The 22,403-nt window shown below is 44.1% G+C and overlaps 1 protein-coding gene across 3 annotated transcripts in view; it reads left to right on the top strand.

Moving 5' to 3' along the window:
• Window positions 1–22,403, top strand: part of SPATA13 (spermatogenesis associated 13) — a 176,094-nt gene that overhangs the window by 105,052 nt on the left and 48,639 nt on the right. Inside the window, exon 1 of one of the 3 annotated variants that reach the window (XM_080376361.1) lies at window positions 18,259–20,903. The exons of 1 other annotated variant lie outside the window; for it this stretch is intronic. The gene's annotated coding sequence lies outside the window, so the exon portion shown is untranslated. Of the gene's footprint in view, window positions 1–18,258; window positions 20,904–20,937; window positions 21,242–22,403 lie in introns of those variants that run through there. One more of the 3 variants, XM_080376360.1, reaches the window with a different exon arrangement.

Genomic DNA, 22,403 nt, shown 5'->3' with positions numbered 1-22,403 from the left:
TCTACAGTAACTGTGTTTTCTGTTGCTGACTCCTGGTCTGTAGCTCCTTACAGAACAAATCTCTTAAACTAGAGGCAGGGGGAAGGGGTCACTGTCACTCAAGGGACAGCAGCCCAGCACCCCTGCAGAGGCAGAGGGCTGGATGAGGTGAGGAGGCGAGGGATCGTGTGTGCCCTTCCTCCGCCTGGATCCCCGACTGACCCATGAAATTGCATCGCCTTCCTCTTTTCACTGTGCACAGCTACCACTCCTGTCCCCCAGAGTCTACTTCTTTATGGCACAATTCCTCTTCACTTGGTGCAAAGCTCCCCAGATTTCTCTCAGCCAACCTTGCCTTCAGATTCGACTGTAAAATCTTGTCAAGTTCAGAGTCAGTTAATTTCCCAGGCAACCCTCCTCCTCTTTTTTAAATACATGCATCACATTTTCTGTTCTTCAGTCACACAGTATCAGGCTGTATTTGAAACATTAATCACCCTTGTTAATGCACATGAAATGTCTAATTTTGGTTAATACTGTGTTCTGGGAAAGAGAGACAGTCCTTTGTATTATTTGGTCTTTTGAAAATTTGCTTTTGCTGTTGTTTTCAAAGTACTAACACTGTATGTGATCCTGGAGGAGTTACTCCACTCAAACTAATTTGATTATTTTAAAGAGAAGGAAGAGGGTTTACAGGACCAAACTCCCAATTCTTATCAGTCAGATACAACAGCGGTTCAATAGGAACACAAAAACATGGCTTAGTTTTGCTCTCCAAATTGTCACTATGTGAAGACATGCTAACAGATGATAATAGACATTATTATGATAAGAAGAGTTACTTGTCACACAATTTTAAACCAGCTCCAAGCAATATTGGAATGCAAATTTCAACAGCCAGTCTGTTGAATGAAGTCTCCTAAATCTGTATGTACTTACACTGCTGGCACATAGTGCCAAATTAACAAGGGAAACACCTACATCATCAGGAATAATTATATGTCTGAGCTATTACATCATCTAACATGTCTCTTTCTCTTCTTTGTCTCCCTGGTGGGAAACTGGAAGGGAAGAAGAATATTATACCTCTTGCTACTGGAAAACACTAAAAAGTTTCTGAAAATTCAGCTTTGTCTAAGATCTCTGTTCAGGACACTTAGTTTTTGAACCAGTAAAGTTTCTCAGTATTGCTGTCACCACAGGTTCCATAGCAACCTTTGATTTTTAATTGGAATAAATTTTGAGTAGGTTTTATGAGAATTATTTTGAATCTTAAGTAGCGTGACCATAAATGTGTACAGACACAACTGTATTGAAGAGCTTGGTTTGATTAGTCATTGGGTCCAACAGTCTTCCGCTTGAAGGCAATGAAAAGGGTTTTCCATTGATCTACTCTAAATAGGAATCCAGAGTAAGTTTTTTTCTGTGCAGACTGTGCTGCACTGTTATGAGGATGGCAGCAAGAAATAACTTTCTAGCAGAGTGGGATACGTGAAGGCCAAGTCTGGCAAAATAAATGAAAAGTTGTAGAAGACAATGAAATCCCAGGAAGGGAAAGGACATGACTATTGAGAGCTAAATGGATAGGCTGCAAATGGAAACTGTCCGAAAATCACAAGTGATATGACAGAGGACAACTGAGCTTTTGTCCTCTCCTGGAACATAGAGCTTTTCTAGTAATTCTTGCTGAATTGAGTCTGAGGTTCAGATGAAGAGATGAAGGGCGCTCAGCACACAAGAACTGCAGGGAACGGCTGGCATCTACAGTGCTAGTGGCTCGTTTGTCCTGGCTCCAACCAGGAGCAAATTGAGTCCTGGCTAATATGTACAGCTTCCTCCAAGCGGCTTGTTGGCTCTGAGCAGGAGGACGTGAAAGAGATTAACACTCAGAGAGTTTCACTTGTGTCTGAGGTGTCTGTCTGTGTTACATCTTTCCCCTGTATCTGAGAGTCAGTTGGAAAGTGTCTGACCTGTGGGTGTAATGGAGTCTGTGGGACCATTGCTGCTGCCCTCAAGGCAAGACTGATCTCATCCTGGATTTTTTATAGACAGTCAGAATGTCACGTTGGCATTTCTGCATTTTTTTGTATTTCTTTTTGTAATGCAAATGCTTTGTGCTCCCTGAAAACGTACGAAATTTAATTATTTATGTTAAAAAAATTCAAGAGCAGTTTAACTACACTATAACCTGGCTTTGCTTATACACAGGGCTCACCTGCTCCTGGCAACCAGCACTCCTATTTTGGAGGCCAACTTTCCCACTGCTATGTGCACAGGTAGCATCAAGTAAGAGTTAATTTGGTGTGCGAGAACCAGCTGTCCCATATAAAGGCAGCTCATTTCTTTCATTCACCCAAACCATCCTATTGGGCTAGGCCATTGAACTCTGGCTGAAAGTGACCTTGATTTGCCTACTAGGCATCATCTGCATCCTGTTAGGTTTAATAAGTAAGTAATTCATTCTTTATCTCGGTCAGCTTTCTCCATCTGTTTTCCTGATTAAATTAAGGAGTAGAGATTTTCATTCCAGTGTTTCTATTTTACTTGTATTCTATGGCTCTAGATTAAACTTTCTAGCACTGCTTACATATTCTGAAGTTCTCTTTCATATGTCCTCCATTTCGTAGGATGAGAATATAAAGAAGGCTTTTATACACGTGGGACAGCAGAAAATAAGTCGGTTGTGATGTTCAAAGTTCAGATGTTCAACAGCTCACCCAACTACCCACTTGAGACAGGACAGATCCATTGCAGCAGGTGCTGAGCTTAAGCCACATATTTTGTCAGATGTTTCCTTCTTTCTAATGAAGGAAACTTCTTTGCAAAAGCTCTTGGATGCATTTTTACCATGCTTAGCATTTCTGTGAGGAGGAGTGTACTTCCTTAGTCTCATGTATTTTTAATTAGCTCTTAATTATGGTAATTTCATGTTCTGCTTGCATGTGGAAGAACTGAAGCTAAGAGCTTCAAATGAACCAGGATCTGTCCCTGCATTAATACTGTTGCAGAGACTGAATTACAGGCAGAATGCTTTTTCTAAGAACTAGATAATGTTGTCTCTGGGCAAACCTCATGAGTAAAATGGTTCAGCCAGTTAACGGACTAAATAAACCAGATGACAATAATAATGATTATGATAATAATGACACCAACAACAATAACGAAGATGATGGTGATAGGTTGCTCCAACTAGAAAAATAAAATCCATGCAAAAGTTTTAAAGACAGATCTTGTACAGAAACCTTGTTTAAAAATAAGTTCCTGTCTGAAACCATCAGTTTGGGAATTGGATAACTAATGGGAAGAGTTTGGCTGCTTATGATACTGCAAAATTCATGTTTGAAAGTTGGCTTCTATAAATTACTGGGTTTCTTCAAAGCCCTGTCACAGACTCAGATTGACTCAGAGCTGAAAAAAATTTCTTTTTGTCTTTGTCCCTTGTTGTCCTTGCTTATGACAAGGGTCAGCATTTTAGAGTACTTTGGAACTGTTTGAAGTAAGCTATTGCCTTGTTCCAGTGTGTTAATCAGGACCTTGTAATTAAAAGAAACCTCCCAACAATGAACCAAGGGCTCCGTGGCTCCTTGGCATGCTGGGTGGTTTGTTGCTGTGTTGTTAAAGTATTTTTAGGTTGCTGATGGAACAGCTTAGCTATCCAGGAAGAAAATAGCCAAGTTGGCTAAATGCCTTAGTTACACACTTGTATAACACAGTAGAGAAAATGTTAACAAGGAACTTGATGCTTCCTGGTACACTGGCTGCTGAGAGAAACGGTGGATTTTGGGGAACTGGTGGCATTCATCACTAGGGCTCTGACCTTCCAGGTTCTAAAAATGTTTGAGTGAATTAAATATATTATTTAAAACCTGAGCAACAGCATAAAATATAAGTAGCATGTGGCAAGGCTAGAAAAAAAAGATCAAGAACAGCACACTTTTACGGAATGAATTACTTAGTCATGCTTTCTGTATTACAGTCATCGAGATTGTAAAAACCCAGGAAACCCTTCCTAACAGTACAAGAAGCAAATATGACCATCACTTAAATATTTGGAGAAGAGTCCAGGAACCTAACTTGCATATCTGGCTATATGTCCTCTTGACAAATGTGCTCCCCTTTCTCCTGAAAGCCCATCCTTCCTGTTATTTCACCTTTCAACACATGTGTCTGTAAGGCTTGAGGCACCCAGCTCTTGGCACCCTCCGGCAAGACTAGGTTTTCAGACACAGCATCACCTGGGCAGTAGATTAAAATCAAACCAAAGGGAATACATTTCTCCCAGGGTACCAATTAATTATGGGAATTCAGTGAAAGATGAAAGTCAAAGATTTAGTGAAAATATAAATAAAGCAGGAAAATTCATGGAAGAATGCCCCAATGGAATTAGAAAATAGTGTATTCTGCTTGCAGCCTCTGATTTAGGAAGACTCTAAACTTCAGGTTGCCAGAAGATGGGAAAGTAAAATAGAGGGAAATTTTTTCTGTATTCGTCCTGTTTCTTGTTCCTCCTTAAGCCACTTGGAGACAAGAGAGTTGGTTAGATGGCTTTTTGGTCCGATCTAATGCAGCAGGTCCTACCTAACAACTTTCTCTTGAGAATGAGATTCAGAAATCTGGCTCAGAATCTTGTCCTGGATCTTTCACTGTTTATTTCCAGTGTATCTGGTTTTATTTTAAATTTTGACATCTCATCTAGTATCCTTTAAAATAGACATATTTCTTGCATTTTATCAGCTGCACTTTAATGTCAGTATTAGAAACTCCCTTAGTCACCACTGATAGTACTGAAGAGATAACGTCCTTGATGAAGGTTTTACAGTCTACCTTATGAAACAGGGTCTTATTATTGAAGAATACACATAAACAGGTTTTGCTTTTATGGATGTAATCTGTTGTGTGTTTTCTGCATGACTGCATGAGAAAGAGGCAGAGTGAAAATTGTAGGACCTTTCTCATCTTGTGGCAAAGAAATCAGACTTTTGGGGCAAAGGACAGCGGTGTTGTAGCAGTACGAAAGCAGTATCACTCCCAAGTCCTACAGAGAATATTCTGTGCTGAGGACTCAGTACATTGGTTTAGCTTAGCAGCATATTCAGCTCTTGGGCTGAGGAATTAATCTTCTCAAAGGCTTTAAAATATTGTTAAAAATAAACCAGGATCACTTAAAACATCTTTTCAGGTGGTGATTGTTAATCTCCTCACCTCTGCATCTAGTGTCCAGGCCTAATTGCCTTGTATGACCCGGTGATGAATTGGTTTTATGAATGGTGCTGTGCCTGGATTACTTTGCAATTGCTAACCTAAATATTTGCAGGGAGGATTACAGGGCCTGCTTTGTATTATGTGGAGTTGTTAAGACTGAGGTGCCTTAATGTAACTGATACAGCAACATGCAGACGTGCCTACTTTTTCCTTCTTTTTTCAGTTTCTTTCTTTCTTGTTTTTCTGTGCTCTGACTACAGTAAAAGATTTGGCATGAACCGATGGTAAATGAACTGTTATTTAATTTTTCTGTATTTTCAATTCAGTCTGAGCTAATGAAAAGTAGTGGATGAACATCCCTGAAAGCCAACTCCTTTATTTACAGAACATATACAGCATGTGAATCGTGTTGTTTTATTAACATGCCTAAACCCAGATCACCAGTACGAGCATATTACTCCTACCAGTGTGTTTAGTGTCCAAGCTTTCTTAAGCCTTCTTTGCTTTGGTTGAGACTGCTGGCAGTGGTTGTAAAAAGTAATGGTAGTTTCCAGAGAAGGAATGGTTCTCTGAAAATGTAACAGATTTCCAACTAGCAGCAATCAAGGGCAGCAGTTTTGCAGCCACCATGATCTTCACCAGATGCTGAACCAAGACATGATTGAAATGTCATCATGGGGAACTTAAGTCATTCCTCTATCTGCCAGAGGGACAACACAGAAGGGCACAAGCCATTCAGGAGGTTTCTGGAGTGCACTGAGGATAACTTCATAACACTGGTGACCAAGAAGCCAGGGAGGAAAGGCACAGAGTTGGGCCTCCTTATGCTTACAAACAAGAAGGGTCTGGTTGAGGATGTGAAGGCTGGGAGCAGCTTTGGCTGCACCGACAAGTAGTGATGGAGTACAAGATCCTGAGAGGAGGAAACAGGACAAATAGTATGGCCTTCAAGAGAGAAGACTTTGGCCTCTTCAGGAATCCTCTTGGAAGAGTCCCATGGGAGAACATCCTGGAGAGAAGGGAGCTGGTTGACTTTCAAGAATCACCTCTTCCTCCAAGCTCAAGAATGAATGGCCCAGTCCAACAAGCAGGCAATCAAGCAAAGATGGCAGGAGGCCTGCATGGATGAACAAGGAGCTCCTGACAGAACTCAGACTTCAAATGGGAGCATACAAGAGTGTATTTGGTTTGCACACATGCTTTTGGCAGTGCGGGGCTGCAGGGTGGCCTGTGTGAAGAAGGCTGGGACTGCCCCATGCCAGACACAGGCAGTTCCAGCTGGCTCCAGAATGGACCCACTGCAGGACACAGCTGAGCCCATCAGGGAAGCTGGTGGTCCCCCTGGGAAACGTATTTAAGAAAGGAACAAAACACTGCACAGACAGTGAGGAGTGAGGAAAAAAAGTGTGAAAAACAGCCCCATGAGCACCAGGGTCAGAGAAGGAGCCGGGGGGAGGTGGTGCTCTAAGTGCCAGGGCAGACATTCCTCTGCAGCCCAAGGACAGACCGTGATGGAGTAGGTATTCACACTGCAGGCCATGAAGAGGACCATCCCGGAACAAGTGGATATTTCCTGAAGGAACTGCAGCCCTTTGAGAGCTCACACAGAAGTAGGTTCTCCTACAAGGAACTGCATCCCATGGAGGAACCATGCTGGAGCAGGTTGACCCTGAAGAACTGAAGCCCATGGAGAGGACCCATGTTGGAAGAGCTCTTGAAGGACTGCAGCCCATGGAAAGGAGCCACTCTGGAGCAGGGAAAAAGTGTGAGGAGGAAGAAGCAGCAGAGACCAACGGCAGTGGACTGTCCAGAACTGACCACAAATCCCCCATTCACCTGCAGCACTTGGGCACAGTGGGGTAGAAGAGTGGGGAATGAAGTTGAGCCAGGAAAAAAAGGGATGGGTGGGGAGAAGGTGGTGTTTGACCTAAACATTGCTTCTGTATTTTGACTAATTCACATGTTGGATGTCAGCATCTCAAATTATCAGTTCAAAGTCTGAAATGCTCAAAATTTAAAGGCAATTTCTGAAAAAAAATTTGAAAATATTATAACAGGCTTCATACACACAAAAGGTTTAACTTACTCAAGTTTGTAAAGTACTTGGAGATTCTGAGATTGTAGATAAATTCACATACAAATATAATGATCTATTGTCCTCTAAGAAGGAACCTCATCAAGATCCTTCAGTTACTGAATTGCCAAAACTGACCTGGACTTTGGTGCTAGTCTTGCCAGAAAGTTAAGCATCATATAGCTCTTTAAACTTTGGCCTGTTTTCTACAACAGCATTTGATATCCTAAGCAGAAGCAAAGTTTCATGGACAGGACTACCAGAAACTGCAAGAAAAGACATTTATCACATTTCTGTCTCTGTTATTTTTAATTTTACTGTGTGATCTGAATCCAAATCCTTGTCTTTGCACTTGTGAAGCGCTGGGAGATAGACTTGTGACAGGTAGTAGTATCTGCATTTCAGTTCTAAAATTTCAAACCACAAAGCAAGGTGTGTATTTTCTTAACTTCCTCCCTACCCCAGGACCATGATCAAAATCAACGTTCATATGGCAACATCCTAGATGAGCACCCTGGTGAGTGATTTCAGACTAAGAAAATTACTTGAACTGAGCCTTTATGGCAACCTGTACTGAAAGCTATAAAGAAGCAGAGGAAAGTCCCCTGAACTTTAGCGGACCTTGTATCTAACTCAGGAGGCTTGAAATGGTAAAAGCCCAGCCTTGCATGACAGGAGCACAGCTGTGAGGAGCTTGCTTCCTCCTTTTCACTGAAGGCTTTGAGTGTAAGTCAAATATTATGAAGTTCTGTCTTTATACTCTCGTATGGTTAATATCCCTGGTACCAAGATTCCAGCAGAGCTTTCAGCTAAAATGAATGTAACTAATAATTAGGAAGTCAATAATATCTGAATTTCAAATTATTGCATGAGACATATATGAAGCCTCATACTTCATTATAAATTATTAATTAGGTTTTGAAAATTATCTTGGATATGTAAATCTATTATTAAGGAAATCTGCTGGCATTTCTACTTTCAATAAATGAATGTAATAGCGCCATTAAAAATTCTCCTTGTGATTATTCACAGAATAATTCCAAGAAATGTAAGACAGAAATTAATTAATCTTTGGATTAGTGTTCTCTTGCATACACAATTGCAGTTATACTCCACATCTTGCTACTCTAATTCAGAAAAAAATGCAGTTGGAAGTTGTTATTTCTGGGGGATGGGGGTGGGGGTGGAGAGAAGATCAAATCGCATTCTAGCAGATCTTCTGTTATATGTTACCTTGTCTACTGTATAGGGGTATACAGCAGGGCGCTGTACAGGCCCTTCTGACTGGAGAGCACAAAGCCAGGGGCATTCTACATTTCTGTATGTGATGCCAGGCTCTCAGGGTAAGTGTGGGTCTCTAGGAGAGGGCAGTTACTCCCTCTACTAGTACGCCAGCTAGCAAAAGCAAGGAAGCACCAGTCCCACCTTTCTGGCAGGCGTGTGTCTGGTGTTCGGCGCTGTGCTGTCCTGCCGCTGGGATCACTCGGCTCCCCACCTGCAGTGCCTTCTGCACGCCCGGTGACTTTCCTGTGGTGCTTTGCAGCTCTCAAAGATGTAATTATGCCTTTGATTTCTGCCTCTTTCATTTGTTACAGTAAATGACCAGGTATGATTTTGGCGTTTGGTTCTGCTGCTGACACCTGCAAATACTAGAGCTGGGTGGTAAAGTTTTGAGGTTTGTTGCTATTTTCATTTTTGCGGATATGGATTTAACATGTGCCAGTCTGGGTCATCAATTTTGTCCATGCTGTCAGGTGCAGCTTGATCAGGGTAAATTCCAGCTGATAATAACCAGCTCACAGTTTGCACAATATTTAACGAGAAGTCTTTGCTTGCAACTTTAGGTTATTTTTGCCTTGGCTGCTTTATTTTACTTTCACCAGAACTTTCCCCAAACCTTTGCTTTTGTATGGTAAATATGTAGGAATGCTGCATATGAGACTGTTCAGCACAAAGATTTTAACGAAATGCTCCTGTAAATATGCTTCCTTCTCTGTTGTTACAGTTATTTTAAGTGTATGTTTAACTTGCTGATTTCACACACTGCTGTGCAGCTGTTTGTTATATATTAACTAAGACTCAGTCCCGCAAAGTACCAACTGCTTCTGGATCACGCTGAGTCGCTTTCCCTCCCAGCAGTGTTTAAGGGCTTACAGGGTGCTCAGCACCTCGCAAGACTGAGCCCCGAATCCAGGCAACAACAGGCTCTTTCAAAAACCAAACAGGTTTTCTGGAACAAGGTTCGTACTGTAACTGGGCAATATTTTGTGCAATGGATTTTCTTTGATTAAATCTTATCCAGAACAACAAATCTTGTAGTTAATGGCTGCTGGAAGACATAAACATTTAGGTATATACGGTGGTAACTAACTACATGTTACAATTATAGCTTTATTAGTTGTTCCAGTTAAGTGCAAAACCGTGACTGAGACTAATGTTTAATCTTTTGTGTGTTGGCTGCAGTGTGTTTTGCCTCTCTGTTAAAGGTTTTTAGAGTTGCAGATAATCTGTGCAGTTCATCTAGCAAAGCCATTTGGGCATTATTCATCACTGAGCTTAGGCACTACTGCTTTCTGCACTGTGACTTCAAGGGGATCCCACCAGCCATGGCACTGGGGGGGCAGATTCCCTGGCATTACCCCAGCTTTCTGGAGCCCCCTGGGCAGAAGCCCACACAGCCAGAGCCGAGCCGCTGGTGGCTGCCTGCGTTGGTGCCTGGTGACTGATGGCACTGGGCTAGAGCACCATCCGCCACCGTGGGTCAGGCATTTTGAAAGGTAGGCTTTACCAAAGGGTACTAAGCTGATCCGTTGCCTACATTTCGGGAAGCCAGGAGAAATGTTTAGTGGCCAAATGTATCTTAATGAGACCAAGATGTGGTGTAGCCTGTGCAAACCACAGAGTTAATTATTACTCTTTCACTGAAACTCGTTTTGGGAGAAAAGTGTGGCATTGGTCTGTGTTGTAAATTCAGATGTACCTGGCACAGAAGTGTTGTAACATACTGTTTCTAATAAGTTAATCTTGCTGGTTTGCATGCAGATAAAGACCATTATGATCTTCCATTGTTTGCAAGGAAAAAGACAGGACCTGAAACCTTGAAGTAATAGGGTTTAATTCCATCCACAAACAAAGAAAATGACTTCCAAAAAGGCAGCCCTTGCTTTCCCTGTTCAACATCCTGCCACGCTAGGTAAGCAAGGAGACACCCTTTATTTTTGGCCCTGGTATCACCCGCACACAGTGGTCATTAGGAACTAAACTAAACCTGAGTCTTGCTTTCTGACTATACTTAAGATTGGCCAAGGACCAAGGCACAGTTCTGTCCTAGGGACTGCTGGAGGAATCTCACTCTAATTCAAATACACCTGTGTGTTAATATCTTTTCAAAATAAGTGATCACACTGTTGGCCGTTGCCCTTACTCCCACAATTTAACTATTAGTTGTGTACACATTTGTGAGTGGATTATCTCATGAGATCAGTGTGATTTTAAGCACACAACAGTAGAGAATCACATACATAAAATGTTTGCAAGATCACAGCTCTGGCGGTGTACTCTAACAAACCAGGGTGTGAAATTGGTATGTAAGTAGACTGAGGATTAAGCAACTTGCTGACTGCCGGTTTCCTCGGAGTAATGGTCAAGTTGGCTGCTGTGCTTTTGTGGGGAATAAGTGAAAAACCCAAACAAAACTGAGCTTTGAGGAGTCTTTAGTAAATTAGAGACGTTTCTGTGTAGCTTTAAGCACTGTTAGCTAAGCTGGCAACACTAAGAAGTTAAGAGTTGTTTACCCATTAAAAGCAAGTGGGGAAATAGGTAGAAGTTTAAGGGAACAAAAGCAGACTTCTGATGCCAGTGAAGTATTTTCCAAAACCTTCAGCATAGGATGAAGGAACCACGTGATCCCCTGTAAGAATATTGCAGCAGAAATTAGTCACAAGTACTCAGTATCCTCCCTGGGAAAACAGCTCTGGGTTTAAGGGAAATGAGCCTGGGGTTGGTTGTATGCTAATTGCTTCTCATTACTATGTGTTAGCAAAGCTGTTTAATACTTGCTGTAAAGCCTGGATTTCACTCTCCTCTCATTTAATACCAGGTTAAATCTGGACTAATAAGGTCTCAAAAGCTTAGAGGTTCCAGTAAAATGAGATTTGGTTAAAAATTACATGTTTGTTTCCGCTAGTAACAGTGTTGCAGCTTTGGTGCCCTAAGCAATGGAGAAGTAAGACTGGTGAGAAAACAGAACACGCTTCGTTAGGATGTTGAATGATTTAGTAGAAGTTGCTGAGTCTTACTGCAAACCTTAGGAAGGGTTTATGTCTCCAGAGAGCCTGAACTCTGTCTGTCTCCCTTTTCTTAGACTTCGGAACAATGAAAAATGCAGTAGTCAATTTTGAATAATTTCCAAGTGTTTGTATAATCTATTTTCCTCAAGTGTTGGAAAATCAAGATGTGGAATATTGTCTTTGGAGCAGGATGGCTGTTACTTCAGTGCTTCACAGGCAGCAATATCTGTGATTCTGAGAGCTGAACGCTGAATGGGAGCTGTTTATCAGCTGAACTATAGTAGGATTTCTGATAAATTAAGCATCTTCTCTTGGCCCAGGATGGTGGAATACAAAGCTGATGCCAGTCAGCTGAAACTGGCATGTTATAAAGGTGCACCTCTGACCCTGTGGTTAAAACAATTATTCTGGAAAGTATTTGTGGCTCTTGAGGACTTTCAGAGTTAAAGCTTTCATGTACATCTTGTCCCTGCTAGGAAAATTACCAGATGCTGACAGGGGGTGTCACCAGTGGCTCAGCTGAACATATGCTGCATATGGCTTGGCTGCAAGTGCCGGACAAGGAGGCCCTGTTCCCTGCTGCTGCAGAGACTGGTGAAAACAGGTTTTAAACCAACTGATTTCAGCACAATACTAAACGTTAGCCTCTATGCAGTGTTCATCCTACCAATGAGACTGAATAACTGTTCAAGCATAGGTCGGCCTGCCAAAATTTTTGGTGCATCAGTGAAGAGATAGGTGGCATCTTTACCGAGTTATTTTATAAATGGCTTGTGCTGAGGTACACAGCGATCCCAATATCCTTGCATTGAGGCTGTATTTGTGTTATTTTGTGGTGAGGCTGGAATTGAAACTGAGTCAGAAACTGAATGCAAAGCAGATTAAAATCTCTATCTTAACGGTTGATTTTAATCTCTGAATTTGACACAACAGTGCTTTGTATAAAATTCAGTTCACTGTTTTCTGGAGAAAGCATTTTCCTGCTTTTCCAGAGAACACACTTTAAAATAATCCCTCTTTGGGATGTTGCCGCAGAATTTTGTGTTTGTTTGTGTCTTTATTGTGAACCCGCTACAGGCAGCCACCCAGCACCACCACCTGCACACCCGCCTCACACCCACCTGTCCTGGCACCCTATGGCTTTGAAACAACACACGGGGAATAAGCTGAGGGCAATGGCATGTTTTGCCAGCCCTTTCCAATTCACAGCACTCCTGGGCAGCTCCTGGGGCAAATTTTGAGTCTGGAGCCATTCCAGGAGTCCTGTTGCTTGTGGAAGGAGTTTCCACTCGCCTTCCTGCGCTTCCCTCCCTGCCGTTGGATGCTAACTTCCACCTTCTGCCCTGCAACAGCTCGGGTGCAGCCGGGGGAGCTGGTTCAGCTCACAGCCTGGCAGGAGAAAGCAGAAGGCATGTCCAGCATCTCTCCCTTTAGGTGGTGGCATGCTTTTAGACTGGCTGGAGCCATCACTTCTACCTTCATCCGAAGAGACCAGGTAGATCGAAGGATACGATGTGAACAGGAGCAGGTGGTCTATGGCAGAGGGTGGGGGGAGCAACAGCGTCTCTGGCTCAGTGTGTAGTAACAGGAGAGAGCAAAGCAGCCGTTACTGTCCTGGCACAGAAACAGAAAGTTTGCTGAATTATGTTGTGAAAAGGGAGAGGTGGGAAGAGATCTGACTCAGGTATTTAGCATTGCTTGGACAAAAGACAGTTCTAGGACAGAATTGCTGCAAACTGTGCAAAAATTGCTGTGCAAACTTTGATATTGGAGCTGGAAACATGGCTTGCATCTCCAGCTTAGTATTTTAATTCTGTACCCCAGCATCTTGAGGTAATGGCTTCTAAGGTTTTTCTCAGTTTTTCTTAACCTGAAGTTTAAGAAGGTCTTTTTAAAAGGGACAGTGTCACTGACAGGAGCTGAAGCGTCCATTCTGCTGTTTGCAATGTTTAGGTAAAGACAGCTGACCAACATATATTAACTTTTGTAGTGCGGAAATGTGTAATCTTTCAGGTTCGGAGCTATCCTGTGCTTTTATAAGACATAAATTATTAGCCAGATCTGCAAACTCCCGTTTAGAAGATTAATGGGTCATCATCAAAACAGGCAATTGAGTCTTGAAATGGGCACTTTAGTCTGAACTCCTTTCAAAAAACTGGAATTTAAGGTTTGTCTTCTGCATGGGTAGATAATGGATTATTTTCTCCGTGTGTACTCTTTTTATAGCTCTCATCACCGTAAGCATCAAAGTGCTAAAGAAGCACTGATGGATTTGTCCTTGCAGGCCTGTAGGTTATAAGGTACTACTCCTATAATCACTTATTTTACACCTATGGCACTTAAACTGAGACAAGTATGCTGAACTGCCAAGGTTAGAGAGAAACAAAATCCAGAGTCTCCCTTCCCCAGCCTCAGCCATAAAACCTTCTTTCCTGCCTAAGATGGGGTGTTCAGTTTTTTTGATAATTTCCTGTTACTTTTGGGGCTGCTAAATCCAGAGTTGTTTAACCTCTGCTCGGTGGAATATGGGTGTCTGATCCAATGTGACCATAAAGGTCTCTTGGGGCACTGGTTCCACCACCATGTCGTCGTGTGTGTCGTCCTCCCCCCCCTCCCATTTTAGACAATTATGCCATTTGGTGCCTTAGATATACATAACTAACTGCATCTCAGGCTACTAAAGTTGGGGTTTTGTCCATGCTGTTCCAACAGGAAGACAGCTGCACGATTCCAATGCTCTGATCTTAAAAAAATCTTCTGGTTTCCCACCAAAATCAGACTAACTTGTGCAGCTGCAGTATCTTACAGAGGCAGTCAATATATATTATTTGCATCGCTTCCTAGAAATAATTATAATATTACAAATAACATCAAGCTGAAAGAGATTTCTTTGGCTATCCTGCTGATAAAAGGTATGGTTGTTTTTAGCAGGACCAGTAAGCTAGCCCAAAATTTATAAATTTGTATGTGTCTGATTCCATTTCCAGACAAATAAGTTTTTGACTAAGCAGCACTGGGTGTCTCCTGCATCTTTAAAAACAGGTAACTTCTTTTCCTGCCAAAATACATAGACATTCTGCTTAAAATTAATCATCCATGTTTTTAAAAAAATATTCTTGGTTTTAGTCTTAATAATGAAGAAGATAATTAGTTACTGCAACACCAGAGAAACAGAGAGGTGACTATTAGCTAAAGGCTTATGATTGCTTTCAAGTTTTCAGGCATGCTAAATTCAGAGCACAGATTTTATTGAAAAGGCCAAGCACGTAAACGTTGTTGTGGCACTTCATTGTTATCCACTTTGCTCAAATTGTTTTTTTCTAGCTTTTCCATTCCACAGGATTCTTTGATAGAGTAAATTCAAACAAAAAGTAGAAGTTATCGACAAACTGGAGGTAGAATTAGCAGTATTTTTTGTTGTTGTTGGGTTGTTGGTTGGTGTTTTTTTTTTTTTGTCTGAAAAAGAAAGAGAAACACACAGAGATGGTAATTCACAAGAAATGTGCCCATGAATGTTAATTTACTTCAGACCATAACAAAGACAGCAACTTTGTCATTGTAAAAAGAGACTAAACAAAGGAAAGTATTGATACTAATTGAAAAAACCCAGCCCTGTGTGGTTCTTGAAGCACATGAATCAAGACTGCCTAGAAGCCTCCTGACAATAACAAGCCCCGGTGCTTCCCCCCAAACGCTACCTGTTTCTCCTTCTCTTAATCTGAGTCACTCACTGCTCTGACCTCATGAACGTATCAAGAGCTGTAGTTGTTCAGGGCTTTTTGCCCTGGCCAGTATGGAGTTAACTAAGGTGCACAGCTGCACCAGAAGCAGTTGGGTATTTCTGTTGCATCATGCTGGGCCTATTATTCTGCTGAGACCTGTTATTTTATTATAATAAGCATCAGAAGGAAGATGATCCTATATAACTTTGCATAATTTCTACTGATGTGATGTAACTCCTAATGAAGTCCACTACCTGCTTCACTTTTAAAGCATTTCCATCTTTTCTAACATCTGATGGACACTGTACCTCTGCAGTGTTGCTGTACCCCTGCTCCCTCCAGCACAGCTGGATGATTTAAGTGAGGGCTGGGCGCTGCTTGTGCTCCCTCCCCGAGCTCAGGAAGAATTCCTCACCATTGCTCAAAAATCAAATAAACCCTAGCGCAGCCCCTTGCTACAGGGCACACCCGAAAATGCATGAAGTGTGCCAGCTCCTGTCACTCCAGCCCCAGGTGCAAACATCTGCTTCAGGGGGTCCTCAGCCCTCAGACTCCTCAAGGCCCTTTCTTGGCTCATTTATTCTTCCATTGATTGATTTTGGCCTCCCGGTTGCATAACAAGGCACCTTCATATCCTCAGGTCATTTTGGAAGGACAGTTTTGAATAGAGAGGACTGGAAAGCAAGGTGATTAAGTGGGTGGGGAAGAAGGCTGATAAGGAGCTCTTAATAGTCACTTTTACATGCTATTATTTCTAAGCAAGATAAATAAATACAGAATGGCTGTAGGGCCATCAGACACCACAGCCAGGGGTGTGACACAGGAAAGAATGGCAGGTAAAGCAGAGAAGGAAGGGAAAGCAAATGGCTGCAGAGTGGGACAATCCCAGCTCTCTGAAATTGCACCCTTTCCTCCCAGATAGTCCGTATCACTTCAATGTACATCCATCTAACAGAAAATCTAATGCAACTCTTCTTCAAGACAAGGAAAAAAAGAAAAACATACATGTAATAGGCCAAAAAAAGAGACCTTTTTGACTAATCTCTTTTCCTTCCTATTCCTGTCTACTTTACGTCTCCACAGTCTTTTTCCTTCCTATGTCTTACACTTTGTGAGACACAAAATAAAGGTGGAATTCAGCCTTCCTAATTGGTAACTGGAAGTCTTCTTTATGTTTAAACACAATGATCTGTTTATTGGAAACTGCTCTTCTGTAGTACCAGCCATCTCTTCATGTCATGCTGTCTGAATAATGCCTCTTGAAGATGGGGGAGAAAGAATAGCATCGCAGTCAGACCCCGTGGGGTTATAAATAGCATTCTAGCAGCCTGAAAGGCTGAAGCCATCATTAAGCTGCATGCAGCTGTAGTGGTGTAGGTGGGTAAGAGCAACTTGGAGATGGGATAATGGTAACCTGGTACACAAGGGTCATTTTTCATTGATGGCGTCACTCCATCGGGCTATTGTGTTCTCCCTCAACTGGGTCTCTGTGTTCAACAGAGCTGAGCAAGCTCAGCAAAACAACCTCGGCAAAGCACATTGAAAAGAAGATTAGAGAGGAAAAGTCTTGTGTGTGGTGATTTTGTGATAAACCTTTCTCAGTTTGGTCAGTAATTGCCTTTATCGGCAGCAGAGTAAATGCAAGGGGAACTGGTCTTTGGGAAGCCGCATACCAGGTTCCTGTATAGGGGCAGCGATGGCTTTCACTGGGCAAATTAAGAAGTTAACACAGCAATTTAACCCAAGCTGTCCTTTGAGTGTTTTCCTTAGCAACGTGATTCATTTTCTGGAATGGATTTTTTCAGTGCCAAGACGACAAAGGTCTTGAATTTGGAAAATCCCCTTCAATTTATTATTACTGATTTGGTTGCAGATCTACACAAATGGAAAAATCCTACATTATTTTCACACAGTTTATATATAAAGCAGATGAAAATAATTAGCAGCCTATGTCAGTTTGTGCTTGCATACACAAACATACTACTCTTCCCTCATTTCTACACTGAATAAATTGGGATCGTGATCTCGCTCCCAGTGAAGTCAGTGGGGGAGTTGCCTTTAACTTCAATGGATATGTGACTCAGCTTTAATTCCCCCTGTGGGACCTGTCAATGTGTAAAGATTCCTTGGAGGTTAATTGCTTGCAGAAGAGTCTTTGCCGGGGATGTTAAAGGAAGGTGCAAACTGCAGAACTGGAGCTTTAGTTATGTACTGCAGCCTGGAAAAGACACTGCTGTTTAATAATCTCTTATTTCAGTAATCCCGCATTTTAATAATTAAATTTGGTCAGTCATTAATTTGAGTATGTGTTTGAGAGTCACTTCCTTTGCCATCTTGCCCAATAGCTGTTGAAGCAGGACAAATGCTTTTATATTTTCCTGAAATTATTCCTTTGGGCTCTTTTTAAAACTACCTTTAAAAAAAAACACAAACAAAGCAACCCCACACTGCTTTAAAACAGGCTTTTAGAAAGTATTTATAAAAGAACCACGAAAGAAATAAGAGTTGTGGGAGTGGAAGAGAGAATTTCTAAGTAGAAAGAATCATTCTCATTTAGACTTTTCAGATTTGAGTGACTTTATCACTGTGAAAGCTAACAGATGTATCGCTACCTATTAAAAGCTGGGGGGGGGGGGGGGGGTTGTTCCTTCATCATTAAAATTCTATATTCATTCTCCCATGTCACATTTTTTGTAATCCTTTCCCACCTGTATTACACTGTGAATAATCCTTCTCATTCCTTGTCACATGCACATTAAACCTCTTTTAAATTACAGATTTAGAGCTTCTAATACAAGCATTTCATTTTTGTTGCAGTAAGTTTGATGACCATTGCTATATCACTATTAAAAATCTCATGCATATACCAATCTAGAATTTATTCTTGGAGTTGTTCTCTTCATCGATTACTATACTTGGTCAACCAGAACATGCAGTGCTAGCGCTGCCTCTCAGTTCACTGCAGCTTTTGTTACTCATCTGGAGTATGGTATACAGCTCAGTTTTTCAGAAATACCTGTGAAAGTGCAATGAATTTGTTCTTTGTTACACCTTTTCAAGCCTTCCCAGTGGCACATAGTATCAGTCCTCCGAAGAAATAAAAAAGCTGGAAAGCCCACCAGGAATGCCACTTCAAAAGCACCTTTTTAAAATCATAAATTTAGATGAATTTTTGCTTTTTTAGGACTGTAGAAAAATCTTTGTATAGGAAGGACTAATGGGAAACTTTGGTCTGTAACTTTGAGGAAACACTGTGGCTTGTTTTTCTTCAGGTATTGTAAGAAACTGGAAAGTGTTCAAGTTTGTAGTCAGAAGACTGATTTGCCATCTTTCTCATGGCAGTCCTGTTGGTAAATTTTGCTTTGCATCATCTTATTAAACCTTGGTGTGACAGCACCAGAACACTATATATTCTTCCCAGCCTTGAAAAAAATGGTAATTCAGATTAAGAAAAGATTTGGGTAGTTACTGGTCCCCAGTACAGGAAGTTAATCCTGCTCTCAGACACACTCTTCGGTGTGCTGCATCTGTGCTCTGCTAAATGGTACGCATGTGTGGAAGGACAGACTTGATTCAATGAAGATGCAAAAATTAGAAGTGGGTTTTCACATACTACCAATAGAAAATCTAGGACAAACAAGTCTGGAAGATTAAACTATAGTATTTACTTACAGAAGCTTGACAAATGTCCAATTGACTAAATACTGTTATCTCTGTAATTGCAATTTTCTAGGTATTTTCTTTATTAAATGTAGTGACATTTAAAGAATATAGCATACAATATATTCTTACTTCATTATCTAAACTGAGTTTTTAGCGTGGCTTTCTAAGGAAATTAAGTTCATGCAAGATGTTGTTAGCCTGTCAGTTCCATCATTTCTATCTCTTCAAGCCATTTTTAACCTGCTGCTTCAAATACATGTAAAAGAAGGGTTCAGAACTCAAAGTTACCAGAATTTCTTAAGTTTCAGTAACACTGTTGGCTAGAAAAAGGAGAGACCCACATTAGTGGCTTAATTCAGCTCAATAGTTTTTTTCTGCTTTGTCTTTTTGTCTGGCTGGTAGATAGAGAACACAGGAGGAACAAGCCCCCCTTCTCTGAGGGGGCTTGTAGATTAAAAAGGATATTCCGAATGAGTGTGATGGATATACCTGGCATATTTATGGAAAGGAATGTACAAAGACACAGCAACGTAAATCCTTTGAAATTCAGGTTTGAATAGTGCTGTTAGAAGCTTTCAAGCAACCAGCACGAACCCCTAGAGATACCTGGGAGGCTGTGAGACATGTTTACAAGACCTGTTGAAAGCTTTTTTAAAGTTTACTTCTGAGATGCTTCTTGCCTCATAGGAACAAAATAATATTTCCTTTCATGATGCTGCTAAAGTTGTTCTCGTGGTCATTTCAGTGCCATTGCTGGGTCCCTTTTCAGAGGCTTCCTTTTCCCAAGGTCTGAAGCAGATAAGGACTATCTGTGCTGCCCCAGGTAGTCCCAGGCTAACACAAATCACCAGCCACAGTCCGTGTGGACCCTCTCCATACAATGTCAGCGCTGACAGCCTTTATCTCCATTTACTTCTCCTTGCTTCCCATGGTCAGCAGTGTAAAGCAACCACTTTGTCCCTCCATGTGAGTCATTATTCAAAGCTCACTCCTTCCATGGGGTGTACCATAGTGCTGGGGCCAGCCAGACCTCGCCTGGTGGCAGGCGGTGCCGGCTCCTGCTGCCTGCCGGAGAATCCTGTGGTCACTCCCAGAGTTATTTGCTGCTTCATTTGACCTACATCCCTTAAGCCCATTTGTTTGCCTCATCCCCTAACTACACCTTGCCTTTGAGAGTACGCCTGCACTGCTCTCCAGAGAAGTAATTGCCGTGTGCGTGTGCAGTCACACCGGTCTCGGAGGAGGGCAGTGGGGCTGGTGGCCTGCGTTACTTCGTTAGGGTGTCTGCTTTGCTGTGCACTCTGTGTCATCTCCTTTTTCCTCTTACCTGAGCTACTTTAAAACGGTTTTCATGATGTCCACAGCTCCGGTCCAAGCGTAGAAATATTATTAGACAATAAACTACCTGAACAAGGACGACCAGTCTTTGTCAGGAGTCATGACGTGGGGCTGGAAGACATTGTCTCACAGCGGTTTTGTTGCAGTATACAAACGCCGTTCAGATTGTGCATAAAGTGTTCTTGCTGTTAAGTCTGAGGGACAAGTAAAAAAGTTGGCCAGGCTTGGGACAGAAAGACAGCCTGGGAACCAGCCGTAGGTATCTGAAAAAGCTTGCAGGTTGGCAGGTGCTTCTTTTCCAGCATGTGTATCTTTAAGCTGACTGAAGCAAACCACCCTTAGGGGAACATGCTCATTTATTCACCGGTAAGAAATTTGTATTTGGCATCACAAACACAACGGGGCCCCCCATCCGCTTTAAATACTAAATAGCAATATATGTTACGGCTGGTTTTGTTAGAAAACAAGCAGCTAGCTGCTGAATGTACTCTGCCGGGGTGAGAACGAGCGACACGTGATCTGAGGCTTTTTACAAACATTCGGGGCTTACTGGGAGGATCAGTTGCAGCCTGTGAGGAAGGGGGCTCCTCAGCCCGCGGATCACTGCCGGGACAATCACCCCGCGCTGGAGAAGGGGTGAGGAGCGGGGTGGGGGGGCTGGCCAGCACGGGTGACATTTTCAAAGTACTAAAGGCGATCAGCCCTGCGTGGCCGGATCCCGTCCGGCGGGGCATCGCCGCCGCGCACGGCAGATGGACGGGAGACTCCTTCCAGCCAGCGGCAGCGCCGGCGACCCGCCGGGAGTCGCTTGGGGGCGGGCGGAGGGGAGCAGACCCTGCCGGGGGGAGGCCCGGCGCTGGGCGGCCGCAGGAGCCGGGGGTTCCCGCCCCGCCCCCGCCCCGCCGCGGCGGCCGCTGCCATAGCGATGCGGGAGCGGACAGGCGGCGGCGGCGGGGTCCCCCGGCTCCCCCCAGGTAAGGGCGCTGCTCCGCGAGTCGCCTCCCGGCAGCTCCGCGCCGCCAGCCGAGTTTTAAGTTTAATGTCATGGTGTTTGTTCTCCGGGCTCTCTGCCTGCTGAGGTGCAGTTTCTCCCAAAGCCGCTTGCTCCGGGAACTTCTCTGCCGAGAGCAGCGTCTTGCTCTCTGCATTGTTAGATATTATTTTTCCGCGTGGAAATTTGCGAGCGATGCAAGAGCGCAAGGGCCGGCCGGGGCCCCCGTGTCCGGCGGGCTTTGTCCGGCCCGGTGCCGCGGCGGCGGAGTCAGGCTCCACCCGGCTCGGCTCGGCTGGGCTCCACCCGGCTCGGCTCGGCTCGGCTCCACCCGGCTCGGCTCGGCTCCACCCGGCTCGGCTCGGCTCGGCTCCACCCGGCTCGGCTCGGCTCGGCTCCACCCGGCTCGGCTCGGCCCGGCTCCACCCGGCTCGGCTCGGCCCGGCTCCACCCGGCTCGGCTCGGCCCGGCTCCACCCGGCTCGGCTCGGCCCGGCTCCACCCGGCTCGGCTCGGCCCGGCTCCACCCGGCTCGGCTCGGCCCGGCTCCACCCGGCTCGGCTCGGCCCGGCTCCACCCGGCTCGGCTCGGCCCGGCTCCACCCGGCTCGGCTCGGCTCTGCCTCGCAGCCCGGCAGCCTCCCGCCGCGCCTCCGTGAATGAGGGAGATTAGAAGCAGGCGTCTCGCTGAAACACAAGAAAATCCTTTTATCCCCAGAGGCCGGCGGCTGCCAGATCACTCTGGAGCGCGCTGCGGGGGGAGCAGCCGCACAGCCGCTGGGCACGGGCCCCGCAGCTCCCGCGTCCCACGCCGGGGGGGTGGGGGTTGGGGGGTCGCTGTGCGCGACCCCCCGGGCCCGCCCGCTGCAGCCTCCCCGCGGCGGCCGCCCGCACCTCCTGCGGTCCCCACGCCTCCCCCGGGCCCGCCGACCCCCGCTGCCGCTTGGATGGGAAGGAGACAAAGAAGGGGACGGGGCTGCCTCCCTCGAGCACAGCTGTACCTTCTGTCTCCTCGTTTCAGGGCGCCGGGGCGGTGGGGGGGGAGCTCCCCCCTCCCCGCCCTGGCAGTGGCAGGTTTGTGAGGATCCCGCTGGCTCTTGCAGAGAAAACCGCACCGTGACCTTCGTTGTTAGCTGGTACCAGCCTC

The sequence above is a fragment of the Falco punctatus genome (genome assembly GCF_963210335.1).
Source record: "Falco punctatus genome assembly, chromosome: 2".
Classification (NCBI taxonomy): Eukaryota; Metazoa; Chordata; class Aves; order Falconiformes; family Falconidae; genus Falco; species Falco punctatus.
Note: the sequence above shows the minus strand (reverse complement) of the source record. Positions and strands in the feature narration are given on the sequence as shown.